At 39.1% G+C, this 14,123-nt stretch overlaps 1 long non-coding RNA gene across 1 annotated transcript; it reads left to right on the top strand.

Annotated features, from left to right (window-relative positions):
* Window positions 1–3,596: 3,596 nt before the first annotated feature.
* Window positions 3,597–12,174, top strand: LOC137200064 (uncharacterized). Its single transcript, XR_010931909.1, has 3 exons — window positions 3,597–3,687; window positions 4,767–5,109; window positions 10,757–12,174. It is a non-coding gene; the product is annotated as an uncharacterized lncRNA (long non-coding RNA).
* Window positions 12,175–14,123: the final 1,949 nt, after the last annotated feature.

Below are 14,123 nucleotides of genomic sequence, written 5' to 3'. Positions count from 1 at the left end.
TGTGGCTTGAGGCTGAAGTAAAGCAGAAGAACCTTAATGTCCCACCAACCAGCCACTAGATGTTCCGACTGACTCCCGTTCAAAAAAAAACCTCGACTTCCCTCCAGAAACACAAAGTCAATCATGATCCTGAGCTAGCCAATTAGCTGTGTTGCATCATAAACCTGCTCTGTGTGTTCCACAAACAAATGTGTGTTTTTGAATAAACTGTGTGAACTTATTGTGTGGTTAGCCATGGAGATAGATCATTTCTGTACAGCCTGAAGCCAATTTTTTTGGCTTCATGCACCGCTGAGCAACTTTCATAGGAATGAACAGGACGCCATCTTTGAATCCTGTTTCCATTTCTTCCTAATCCATCCACGGCTACAGTAGTTCACCAGGTAACACAATCATTTTTCCAGTGATTTATGGACAAAAGGGTGAAAACAAAAAGCCAATTGATACATAAATGGAAAAGTAATTGACAATGATTATGATATTTGATTAATTGTCAGTCATTTTTCCCTTCAAGCTTCCTTAAATTTAATGCTTCACTTTGTGTTATGTAACAGTGATTGCAAACTGCAGCTTTAAGAAGTTGTGATCAACATTTTGTCACAATTTTCTGACATTTTGTAAACTAAAAGATTAAATCACTTAATCTAGAAAACTGTTGGCGGATTGATCGATAATGAAAACAACCATTAGTTGACTTTAACCTTTAACCTCTCTGTAACAGGTAGCCTGTTCATTTTATTGTCCTGGTCAGGAAAAACAGCCTCATGCTAAAAATAAATGTTGCAGACAAACCGGGCTGCAGCACATTACAACAATCAAATTCTCATTTAACCCGATCAAAGTGAAAACGCTCATGAAACATGAGTTCCACTCTGTTTCTCATCCATTTCATCCTCCCTTCCCTCCTCTCTCTCTCTCTCTCTAACAGATCGAGGCGTTTAGTGTGATGTGTCCCGTTTCAGCTCTCCTGAATGGATCTCTAACTGTCGCCCTGAATTTACAGCACTTCCCTCCCTCATCAGTCGTGCCGTATCACGGTGAGGCGGTAAGTAGGCAGCGAATAATCACTGTAAACATGATCACAATAATAATGATGGTAATTGCCTCTGCTAACGCTGCCAGCAGCTCTCTAAAGCCCTGTTTGTTTTCTGATCCCTCTTCACAGGAGTCATTTTGGTCTAATGGTCCGTTTAATCTCTCTCTTTCTCTCGTTCTCCTTCCCCTCCCGCTCTCTCCATCTCTGTTCCCTCCTTCTCTTTGTCTGAAATGGAGCGTGCAACACACTAAATGGAGATAATAGAGGCTCCATTTTGCAGCTAAGAGGGTAATTTGCTACATCTTTGAAAACATAATTCTCATAACAGTATAACAGAGCTGTTCCTTTGTTGCTCTGTTTGTCGCAGGTCTAATTCAATAGGCCTTTGCAGTTATTTCAACTCTTTTTAAAGCTCATTTTACAGTTGAAAAAGTTCCTAATTTCAAAAGAGCTGAAAGTATTAACATATCAAAACGGCAACAGATCCTGTAAGATCTAATGAAATGAAGGTTCTCTCTGAGGTTGAGATGATAAATGATCAGTGGAGGAAGAAATATTTACATCCTTAAATAAAAATAACAATACGGCAATGTAAAAATACTCGATTACAAGTAAAAGTCCTGCATGAAAAGTAAAAGACCAGATAAAAACAGTACGCAGCTTCACACACAAGCGAGTTGAAGTCTGTTACGTTAGCTCTACCTACCGTCTCTGCTGGATGATAGAAAACGCGTCACTAGCTTGTGATTTTTCCCTGGAATGTCGTCACCAACACTCAGTTCATAATACTGCAAATGCAAGAGCTTTCATCAGCGGGTTATAGGCTCAATCACCATTGTGTTGCCTTATTTGGCGATAGATAGTGACTTAACAGACATTTATTTAAATGACAGTCTTCCAGATTATTACTTTAAGTAGACGTCTAGATTTTAAAATGCGGTTTTGCATCCACACAAGTGTTTCCAGGTCGTTTCTGAAGAGACTTGTCTGTGAAACACCTGTACAGCATTAAAAACCAACAACAAATCTGCATCACAGTGAACATCTGGTAAGGAGTAAGACAGACGCCCGGCTGACCAAATAATTAATCTATATTGAGGTTTAAATGATCACTTATACTGTGTTTAAATGCTGTCGAATTCAAGATATAGTTGTCTCATTTAAATACTTTTCTGTTTCTGTTATCAGACAACGGAGCGAATAAGAAATAGTTATTTCATTACATTATAAACTGTTAACCAGCAGTCATTGTGCATTCGGCCATATTGACATTTTAAATGAATGATGTCAGAGAAAGTTAGAGGCGACTTAAGGTCCTCAACTTTACTGCCACACAGATCCGTCAGCTTATGTGATGGTCAAAGTTCCAAAATTTGAGGTGAATGTATGTAGAAATGCTTCCTGTAAGTCAAACTGTTGTGAACGCTTCATTTGCAAAGTTACCTACTTCCTCCTTGTGATGACGCCAGATGTGACATATGTCCCCTTTAAGATTTACACACTCTGGAGCCCGTTTTGGAAAAGTTTAGGAGGGAGAAACACTCTTTCAGACTGGACGGAGGGCTGAACAATCTATAGTTTAGTCCCAGTTCATCAGAAACACCTGCTGTGTAGAGAGAGAGTCCAGGTGAAAGCTGCGATCTCATTATCAGCGAGCGCTTGTTAAGGCTGTCTGGCTAATGAAGAACAGGTGAGGTGATAAAAACGTTTTAAAGCCTTGATGACCCACGTTGGTAAATTTGAATGTAGTTTGTAGTGACGCCTAATCATCCGTACAGAGAGACAGAATCAAAGCAGCAGTTTCATAAAGCTGCATTTGGTGCCTCGTTTGATAGTTGATTTATTGTTTACAACAGAGCTTTGACTGACGTGTTAACTGGTTGTTATCGTGTAAACATAAATCACTGCTACATAGCTGAAGCAAATAGCCATAAATATTCCTGTGTTGGTTTTGTGCAGGTGGATAAACTGGAAATAAATGAGAAGATCTACTTCCTGATTAGTTTGTTCGACTGTTTTTTAGTATCTTTTACTGCATGCAAACTGGTAGCAAATGCTGATTGAGAGGGATGGTGTTGTTTTGTGGTGAATAGACGGATATAAACATGAGGCTGCAATGTTCATTATACACCAGAAAACAAAACCTTTGACTGGAGAGAAATCTGCTGTTCTTAGAACCTTTAAGGAAATTTCAGGCATCTTTTAAACCAGGGTCTTATTCTCATAATTGTGTCTATTCTGATTGTGGGTCATGCTAACTTTGCACAACCACCGCAATATGTAATAATTTATTACAAAACATGGGGAAATTTACATAATGCGTTGTTACACGCCCCCCCCCCGTGGAGGTACGTGGTCTGTTGGTGAGTGGGGGGACTGGCGGAGGTGGATGCCTCATCATCCGTCTGTGTGGTGGAGCCGCTACTTGTGCAGAATCCTCTTCCTCCTCACATGTCTGGCCACAGGTAGCGGCTCCATCTCCAGCAGACGATGATGAGCCCCCACCGCTGGAGGCCACGTCAGCTACAGGCTCATGGTTTCACCCTACATGAGTCCATCAGGACCCGGGGGCTCGATAGAGTTCTGCATCCCAATGGCCTCATGCATCAGGGAACATAAAATTGTCCCAGTTTTTGGACACTTGAGTGGAGGTAAGACTGTCTGCCCATGATCCTTATGACTTCCCTGTGGAGTAGAAAACATGCACGTTTATTATCCCTGATATGATCCCAGACACAAGATATTAATGGTCAACATTAGTAAAAGGGTATCTGTTGTTATTACAGTAAAATGAACATGTCTGAACATATTCAACTGTGGAATTTTATTACTAAAAAAGTCTATGTTATTATTATCATTATTATTATTAAAGTATGGTATTTGACTGATGATAGTGTCACATGAAAAGTGAGCCTAAGTGTGATCACCTACAATAAAATAAAACATATAACAGCAAAATAACAAAAACTACATACCACAGCACATCACATACACCCACGATGTCAACTAGAAATTAATAATGTAAGCCTTTCAAATTAAAAGCAGGATTATCTGCGTTCATGAGAAGACCGTGAGATGAAATATAGAATTCTGCACAGTGAAGAGAACAACATCCAACTGGAACAAGGAACAAGAAAAAAAAACACATTTTTGAGAGGAAGGGGACTTTAAGTTTGTTCTGTGTGTCGTGTTTTTATCTCAGACTGCTTATAAAGTTCTGCTCTTCATCATCAGAATCAGCTGTCTTCACTCTAAACTGGATTTAGGTTCAGCTGAGCATATGTGAGCTATGTTAAGCGCTTTTTTTTAAGCTCAATTTAGCAAATGCTATTGTTTTAACGTTAACATGCTAATGCTGTTAGCCACTAGCTCTACTAAAAATGCATCCAGTGCTGCTGACTATAATTTCTGGCGTAAACTATTCATCATGGGAAACAAACTCTCTGTTGAAACTCAGAACAGAGAACGTTTTGTGTGATTTATGTTTTTTTGGGCGGGTTAGAAGCCGTTAAAGGCAGGATGACCCAAGCCACTGGTTTAATTAAGCATTTAAACTTAATTACAGAAAATGTAATTGAACAGCTGAATAAATGGAAACCACACAGTCATGTGCCAGATTTAGCGTTGCCATGGAGCAGTGGTGAACCTCCATCATTCTGACAGGAAAAGACACTGACTGGCCCGGATTCAGTTCAATCAATATATTTGTTTTTCCTCCCTCTCACGGAAGGACTTCCCGATATTCCGCAGACACACCGCATCACTTCAGAGGCGTTGGAGCGGAGCTGCAGGCCGACTGACAGACTGGCAGGCAGGTTTCTGTTTTTCCCCTTCAGGTAGAGACGTGTCCCTGAGTCAAATTAGATCCGCTGACATCTCTTCAGCTCTTCCTTTTTCCTCTCTATGTGTGTTCGGCTGAGTCCGCAGTACATCTAAGGCCTCAGACGGGTTGCGGGGACGGCGGCGCCGAGGAAAACGTGCCACGCTCTGTCACAGATGGCGCCGCCAAGCGCATCTGAGAACATCATGCTCTGCTGAGGAAGCGTCAAATTGAATTTGTTGGAGGGAAACAGGTGTGCTGAGTTAGGTGCTGTCGTTTTAATGCGTCCTCCTGTCTCACACAGACACACATACACACTCACTAATACTCTGAGCGCACACACACACACACACACACACATAGAGGACAAACTTATATGTTTCTGAGGAAGTATCAGTGACACCAAAGTCACACCAAAGTCTTCACATCTTATTGTTTACCACCAAAACTTTTAGAATTAAAATAAAAATGAACTAAAATAATTGTTCATTTGAAAATTACTGCCAAACACGTATCATGAGCTCTTCTCAGTGAGCTGCAGGAACACCTCAGACAAAAAAATATTATTTTTAGAAACACATTTTGCTTTCTTTTAAAAGTTATTGGCGCTAGCATTTTAAATTCGCACGTTGATTGACATCCGACATCATTCGGTGGAGCTACAACCCAACAGTGGACGTTGCCACGGGAGACCGCTGTTGAATTCCTGTTTCCAAGCGTAACTACGATCGTCCCCTAACCTTAACGCTGAGGTTAATATTGTTGCCATGACAACACAGATTAACTTAAAGGAACATTTAGGTTTCAAAAAAAAAATGTGGGATGTTTTTTCGCGGGTTATTCATTTATATTTTTGTAAATATATAGAGGTATGTTATGACAAAACATCAACTTATCACAGAAACACTGCAGTTTAAACTCTTCAGTCCAACTCTGCTTACATTTGCAGGTGTATTTGGATTTTTAAGGAGAAACTCCGTCCTGTGCTGACATTTTGATTACAGCTAGGTTAGCTGACCTGCCTGCCCCTTGAATGTGTCTGTGGGTTGCCAGGTTGGGGTGACAGATGTGTTGAAATAGTGTGTAGTGTGTGTGGATTGTGTTTCATAGACAAACATATAAAACCTATGGATCCGTGTATGACGATTATCCAGTCTGAAGTTTGGGAGTTTCCCAGGAGAAACAACAAAGCGGGAGGGTGCTGGCAGATGGCCTCGAAATCCGGGGAGAAACCCAGGAAAAACGGGAATGTTGGCGAGTCTGAACCCACACCACATGTTTCTCTAAACTTAACAAAGTGATCATTTTAACTCAAACCATGATCTCTCTCTAAACCTAGCCAAGTGCTTTTTTTTCTGCCTAAACCTAACCAGACCTTAACCACAGCATCATCACATCATAAAACATCATTATTTCTCAACAGTGATGTGTTACAGTTTTGGAAAGCAAAGATAAATGAGGTTGTCCGGCTGATTACTGCCGATAGTCAACGCACGATATATTTTTAACCCTCATGCAACCAACTACACAATCATAGCCGTCTTGCTTGTTTGTTTATCACCTAACAAACTAATAAGATGATAGTGATAAAAACACATTCAGTCAACTAAAAGAAATACACACGGAGAGGGGGAATCATATATTATATATAGCGTTATTACATTAAAACATAGTCCTAACATATCCTCCCACTAGCTCACACCTTGTTGGTATTCAGGAGATCTACCAGCCGGTTCAATACTTGTCAAGATTAGCACGCTCCCATGAGTCGGCCAATCACGGTTCACGGTACATGACTTGCCAAACCGAATCACCCAATCCTGAACCAGAGCTGAGCCTGAGTGATGAAGGAGCAGCCGAGGTCTGACATTTGTGTGTGTGTGTGTGTGTGTGTAGATGTGTATGTTGCTTCCTGTGTGTATTTTCTGTGCATGTGATGTTTGTGTTTAGAATTTACATAAATGCACCTTTTTTCTCTCTCTCTCTCTTTTTTTTTCCAATTATTTCCATACGGATGCATGTATGTGTTTGAATATTTTGTGTGTGTGTTGTGTTTCTTGCACATGTGTTAACGCATGAATGCAGGCTCATGTTACATTTCCTGTGTATGTGTGTGTGTGTGTGTGTGTGTGTGTGTGTGTAGCCTATATCTTCTGTATATGTGTGTGTACGCTTGCCGCTGTCTGGCTACAGATGGGATGTGTCACACGCTGAGCGGACAGGCGTAGTGAGGCGGGGGAGGATATGGATGGGTGGATTGATGGGGGGGTGGAGGGGGGTGTGAGTGGAGGGAGAGGTGGTGGTGGTGGGGGTGGGGAGGGTGGTGGTGGTGATGGTCATTTTAACATGAGTCAGCTTTCTTCTGACCTTCACCATACGACTGATGTCTGATGTAGCCGGAGGAGGTCCGCTTCAAAAGGCGTTATGAATATTCAGTGTTTCCTCTCTCCTTCCACAACCAGGCAATCCATCATTCATAAACATGCCTTCACAGCCGGATGGAAGTGTGTGTGACTCTGTGTGTGTGTGTTAGGTATTATTATTGTATTTTTTTCCATCAGCTTTTTGTTCATAACATTAAAAAATGATGCTAAATTTATTCAGTAGCTAAGTTTCAGTCGACCTTCATCTGGTGTTTCACACAATAAAGCCACATTGTTAAGATCCTACTGGAGTTATCATAAGTCTTGACTAATAAATAGCGTTTATGTCAACATTGAAGTTCTTATTATGACTGGGAAACTCTGATTTCTGATATATCTGACTTGGAACTTGATAAGTCATGTCAATCTTGTTTATATATCCCAATATCACAAATCACAAGTTTGCCTCGAGGGGCTTCACAACCTGTACAGACCCTTGATTCTAATAAGGACAAAACTCTGCAAAAACATCTGTTTTGTCCCTCTTCCAGGATGGACAGACATGAAACAGATGTTGTATGTGCAGAATAGACCACATAACAACAGTATAATGGAAGGATATTTAAGTATGGCAGTGATTTCTTTAAAGGATAATTCCGGTTGCAATTTTAGGTTTTATTTTTGTAGTTTTATCAGTGATGTTAACGTTAAACTCAGTTCCCACTTATGATTACCTTATTATTACTTCTCATAAATTTATTCCGTACTGAAGTTTTGGTCAAGTGACCTTCATCCGGCGTTTCACAGAATAACGCCGCGCTCACGTCCTGTATGTAAATTCATGTCAAGTCGAGTCGTAATTATGATGGAGAGAAACAGATTTCTGAAAGCTCTGATATTTCCGACTTGCACGTCACATTGTGCGAGACGCCTATAATTAAATCTCTGTCACAATCTGTGTCAGACTGTACGCGTCAGACTGTGTGATGAATATGTGGTGAGTCATAGCACTACGTTGTAAAAAGAGAAAAGTAGACGAGAGCGGAGACACATCATCGGCTCGTCATGCGTCAGATGCAGCAAATTGACACAAACCTCTTTTTTTGTTTCACCTCTGTCGTTTTGATTTGTGTGTGCAAAGGATGTTTTAAGGAGAATGAGTGTGATTTCCCCTAAATGTTACTCTAAAAACCCCATTTATGAAATGTCACACCGGCCCATATATTCAGTGTCATTTCATGTCATACTCTGGTTGGTTTGTAGATGTGGGTCGTAGCAGCAGTCACATTAGGAGAATCTAGTGGTTCATGGTAGATATATAGAAACTCCTGCACTGTACTGGCACAAATTGTGTCTTCTTCTTTTAAAATCTCCTCTACAAGTACAGGAAGCCAAAGATGAAACATCACAGCACGGATCCTGACTGCAGGATATATGTCTTAAACGTCTGTCTGTGTCTTAAATTTCTTATTAAACTCCTTAAATGTAACTGATTGGTAAAATATCCTAACATGAGTGCTAACATATGTGTGTGTGAACTGTTTTTGTGTTATGTTCCAGTGTAATGTGCTTACAGATGTACCTGTGTGTGTGTGTGTGTGTGTGTGTTGTATTTGCATCCTCTCTCACTGGGCGCTGCTACAGCTGATATATTAGCTCAGTAAATCTTTGCTCACAAACCGACTAAAAGGTAAATCTGTGCTCTCATCAGAGCAAACTGGGCAGGAGGGAGTATAAACACAGCTGCTGCTGCTGCTATCTTTGGTTTCCAAGACAAAATAATAACAGCAATTCAAACTAAATAGCATCATTCTGCACTTCTAAATAGAAAAGTGATGTGTTTTTCTCCACCTGTATTTTGACCTGCACTTGTCACTGTGTTCAAAAATGAAAATGACTGAGCCATCATCCTTTATCTTGTTATCATTCTTTCTGGTGAAACATACATAAGCTATAATATATATAATGTATATTTAGGTAGGAAGTAGCTAACATGTAGCTCTGAGACGAAGGTAATGCTTGTTGAATAGACAAATCACCAAATAGCAGTATTGTTAAAGACCATGTGTTTACTTCAGTGCATTCTGACAGAACTGTACTATTCTTTTTAGACACGAAGTGCGTTTCAATTCACCTGTTTTTATTCATATTCACAATTTGCACGTAGTAAAACCTGAGTGGAAACACCAGACATGTCAGAAAAATCACAAAATATTGCAAAACTGCTAATATTGGCATAACAGCGTGGACGGAAACTTAATCTGAATTTTCTTTTGCTGATTTTCCAGAAATTTAGTTAAAATTTGTGTTACATTTGAATAGAAACCTGGTTACTGTTCTTCAGAGAAAAACAAGGAACTACTTAGCTGAAGGATTTCACTCTGAAAGGCTGATTTTTCTTGGTTTAAGAAGAAGTCGACATCACCAGCAGCTAGCTTTAGCATTAGCTCAGCTAAGTTTTATGGAAAATAAGGGCTGTTTTTAGCCATCTAGTGGCACGGCTAATGGGAATGTTGGATTGTTAGTTGGACTAAACTGAAATATTTTCACAATTACATCATAAATTGCCATGAATTTGTATAGATAGACGTTAAATCCTAATGACTCAAGTCATGACTTTTTCATTTAGCGTCATCATCGACAAAATTTTAATTTATACAGTACTTTAGTTTACCTCCAAATACCTACAAAACCTTTGACATTCCCATCATCCTCAGCTGTACTTTGTGTTTAGTTGACAATTAGTAATTGTCAGTGTGAGCGTGTTAGCATGCTGACGTTAGCATTGAGCTGCTGTGTTTAAATACAGCCTCAGAAGAGCTGCTAGCATGACTAGACGCTAACTCTCTGTGGGTTCATCAAAATGAGCCTCACATTGAGATACAAGATCAACTTTATTTCAGTTACTGCAAATTGCATTTACTACAAGGTCAACACATAAAAACAAAGATTAAAACTATGGAGTCATTTGATCCAGTGTTAATATAAAAATGATTAGTGTCATTAGACATAAAACATTGATTACTGTTGGTGTAATTGTGTCAAACAAATAAATTTATGTAATGTCATCTAAGAAACAATGCCTTTCTTCAGCCCCTTTGTGGTTATTATATGAGAAATTATAAAAAAAAATAGCAAAGTCTCATTTTGAGAACATAATAAATTGAAATAATTTCTCTCTGTAAGTAATTACTTGTGCAATTAGGCAAAAAAACAAAACAAGAAACAGTCCAATATGCAGTCCAACAAATCAACATAATGGAAAACAGTGCAGCCCATTAACATTAACACAACAAAGCTGAAGCTACTGCTAGTTAAGCCTCCGTTTACAATACAAAACCTATTTCATATCAAACAAAACTTACATGAATGGACAACATGACATTTGAATCATACTTTTTTTTTAAAAATAAAAATGTTTACTTGCTCTTTACAACAACAACAACAACACTGCGTCAGCACTGAAACAATATTTCACTTCCGTTTGACGCGACACAAACACGCAGTGACAGTGAAGCATCTTTTCTCTGATTTCAGATGAAACGCGGTGCGGACCGAGTTTACGTGGTCCAACAGAAGCTGAGTCATGTTCACAGCCATGTGTGACGAGAGCGGACACGACTGTCACGGCTCATGTGTCTTTTACAGTTTTAGAGTGTGTGGTGTGTTTTTGCAGGCGTGCATGTGGACTGAAAGGGTCTGTACTGTGTGTGTGTGAGTGTGTGTGTGTGTTCGTAACTGTGTGTGGCAGGAGATGAGTGTGTTTTCATGATGTTTATGCATGTGACATGGAAATGAGTAGAGTGTCTGAGAATGTGTGTTTTTTTATGACTGTGAATATGTGTCTGTTGTTGTAGTGTGTGTTGACTTTTTTAATGTATGTGTGTGTGTGTGTGTGTGTGTGTGTGTGTGTGTGTGACATGGATGTCTCCTGACAGCATGCAGAGAGCTGGCACACAGCTGTCCTCTCCTCCACCCACAGTCCTGTCTGACACGGTGAACGTATCCTCACTTTATGACTGTTTTCACCAATGAGACTCAGGACGACACACACACACACACACACACACACACACACACTTCAGATGGTGCAGAGCCTAACAGAAACCCTGGGACGAGGTGACAGAGCGTGGACTGTAGACTGTCCTGTTCAATTCCTGCATAACCATCGCAGTGGGCGAATTGTTTTAATGGAGAGCGGCATCTCCGGTGGAAAAAAAAACCGAAACCAAAAAAACTCCAAACAAGTTGAAGTTGAAGTTGCATCGGATGATTTCTGCAACTGACATCCAAACAGCGGGTTCACAGACTCTCTGAGAGGACAGGGTGACCATGAAGCAAAGGGGGTTTTATGCATATTCAGTCCCTGATCTACATCTGAATATATATATATTTTTTATCCAGTTAAAGAACAGCATTAAAAAATAAACATGACCTTGCATCTGCATACAGTAGCTCTGTTTTTGATTTCTGTTTTCTGTTGTTTTTGTGGGAAAAGGAATCTGCGCATTTAATATTGCAAGTTCCCAAAAGATTTTTAATGATGCACCGTTGTGTTCTTCAAGGTCTTTGTTGGACAAAGAAAAAAAAACCAAGTTGAACTGTATTCATAAAATAATGTGTGATAACAAAAGATGATGTTTCTCTGAGGTGAAGGTAGAAAAACAGATTAGATTATAAAAAATAAAACTATATAAATAAAATGAGTGTTTAATGAAACAAACCTTCACCCCAAAGACGTAAGAAAAGCCTTAAAAAAGGCGCTGCTGATGTTAATTTAGTCAACAAAAATGTGACAAAAACTACATAAAAAGTAACCTTTGAAAACTAAAACTATGAGGAAATGTATTACAATTCTTGTCAATGAATTAAAACTAAACAATAATGTGAAAGATGAACAAATGGATTTACTGAGGATAGTGAGTATATTGTCAGTGTGAGTGTGTGTGAACCATTACAGCCTTTATAAACTGGTAAACTCCGCCTTTTCCAGTAACCTCTAAGATGGCGACAGCTACAGCCTCAGAAGACATAAACATTAAAAAACTAACCAAAAACTTTATTTTTGGGTGACTACAACAAATATAGTTATGAAGTAGGAGGATCATACCTTGTTCTAGAAGTAAAAATCCCATTAATTTTTCCCCATAGTTAGTAATAGTGCCAATCTCTCCCTGTTAAATCATCAGTACAAAAGACGAACAGCTGGGTTAGAAAATATCTAGTTCTTTGATAAAAAAGTTGAAGGAACAAGCCTGTGGATGTAAAAACTATCAAGTTAATGATTTCCAAGAAACATCCAATCACTCGGTTTAAAGATTAAATAAACTCAAGATGAAGGAGCTGATAAAAACTGAAGCACAATCTGCAGCTTGAATTGATTCACTTTAAATTCGGGCTCAACTGTGAATGAATTCAACAACTTTGACGTTGTGTTTTATACTAAACTGAACTACTAGACCGGCTTCTTCTTCATAGCAACAGTGGCTCATGGGTATTGTAGTATTTTAAGCCATCCGCCAAAATCACAGACAAAACTTCTCAGAGAGAAAGTTGAAATAATGAAAACTAATAACATAAACCTACTGTATAGAGTTGCTACACTGAATAAAATTGAGGTTATTGTTGAAAGAAAAGATTGAAATGGGAAGACATTTTATTCAAAATTCTAAGACTAAACTAAATCAGGTGTCAAAATGAACACTGCCAATTACAAAAAAGAACATCTTTGCACAGCTGTGTTTAGTTATTTTGGTTCAACTTTCATGTTTTTGGACCTGTGAATCCGATGTGTCTGAGTTCTTGGTTCTGTCAGAATCACAGCTGTAAGGAAACACGTGTCAGTGAAAAGGCTGCAAACAAACCGCACGAGATTTTGAAATGTTTGAGACCCCGACACCTAACAAAGTATTTTCAATCATTTTGTCTCTTTTTACTTCTTGAAGCCCACACACAACACGGTCTGTCAGGCGCCGACGTTACACGATAATAAGAATCCCGACTGACCTCAGAGCCGTCGCTCACATTTATGTCTCTGTCAGCAGATGTGCACCGAGGAAATAGACAGACAGGAGAGAGAGAAAAGATCTAAATGAAGCCGTGGCCTCGGAAACTAAACTTTGTTGTAGGTTTTGCAGATTGAACTGGAGGTGAGCAGGTTGTCTGTAAGGTGCACGACTCCTGCCAGTGTCTGTGTGTGTGATCAGGAGGCCTTGTACTTAAAAAACAAAGCCGTCTGTTGTATTTATCACAGAGAGGAACTTTATCAAACAATAAAATGACTTTTTAAATTGTGTGTTGTGTTTTGCCATTAATGCTGCTTGTCTGAGAGCCTGGTATTGATTATCACCAGGTTATAAAACTATATCTATCACATCTAAAAGGTCATTTAAAACTCAGAGCTGCATAAGAAATGTAAAAAAAAACACATTGAATTTGAGCTGGGAAGGTTTTATTAACCCTCCTGTTGTCCTTGGGTCAAATTTGACCCATTTTCAAATGTTTTTATATCACAAATATGGATTTCTTTCATCTAACTGCCTGAAAATCACATGGATGGTTCCATACCACACACTTGGCAAGTAAAAGTAATGATCACTACTTTCATTGTATTTTAGGTGTTTTATTAAAATTTATAGCATCTGTGGACTTTTGTTCTCCGGAGTCAAAATTGACCCGGGAGGACAAAAGTTTGCACGGTCGATGGGAAGACAACAGGAGGGTTAATGCAAAAACGATAAAACATAACAATAATTTTTTAAAAATAAAGTAAAATTGCCCCATATCCATTTATGTGAAAGTTGTCATTTTATTTTGTAGAGACATTCAAGGTCCCCAAGAAAATGAATCCTAATAACTTTTTTGATCTTCTGACTTCATCACATCAGCATTTTAATGTGTCCAG

Source organism: Thunnus thynnus, chromosome 16 (assembly GCF_963924715.1).
Source record: "Thunnus thynnus chromosome 16, fThuThy2.1, whole genome shotgun sequence".
NCBI classification, from domain to species: domain Eukaryota; kingdom Metazoa; phylum Chordata; class Actinopteri; order Scombriformes; family Scombridae; genus Thunnus; species Thunnus thynnus.
This window is presented reverse-complemented; position numbering and strand designations above follow the sequence as displayed.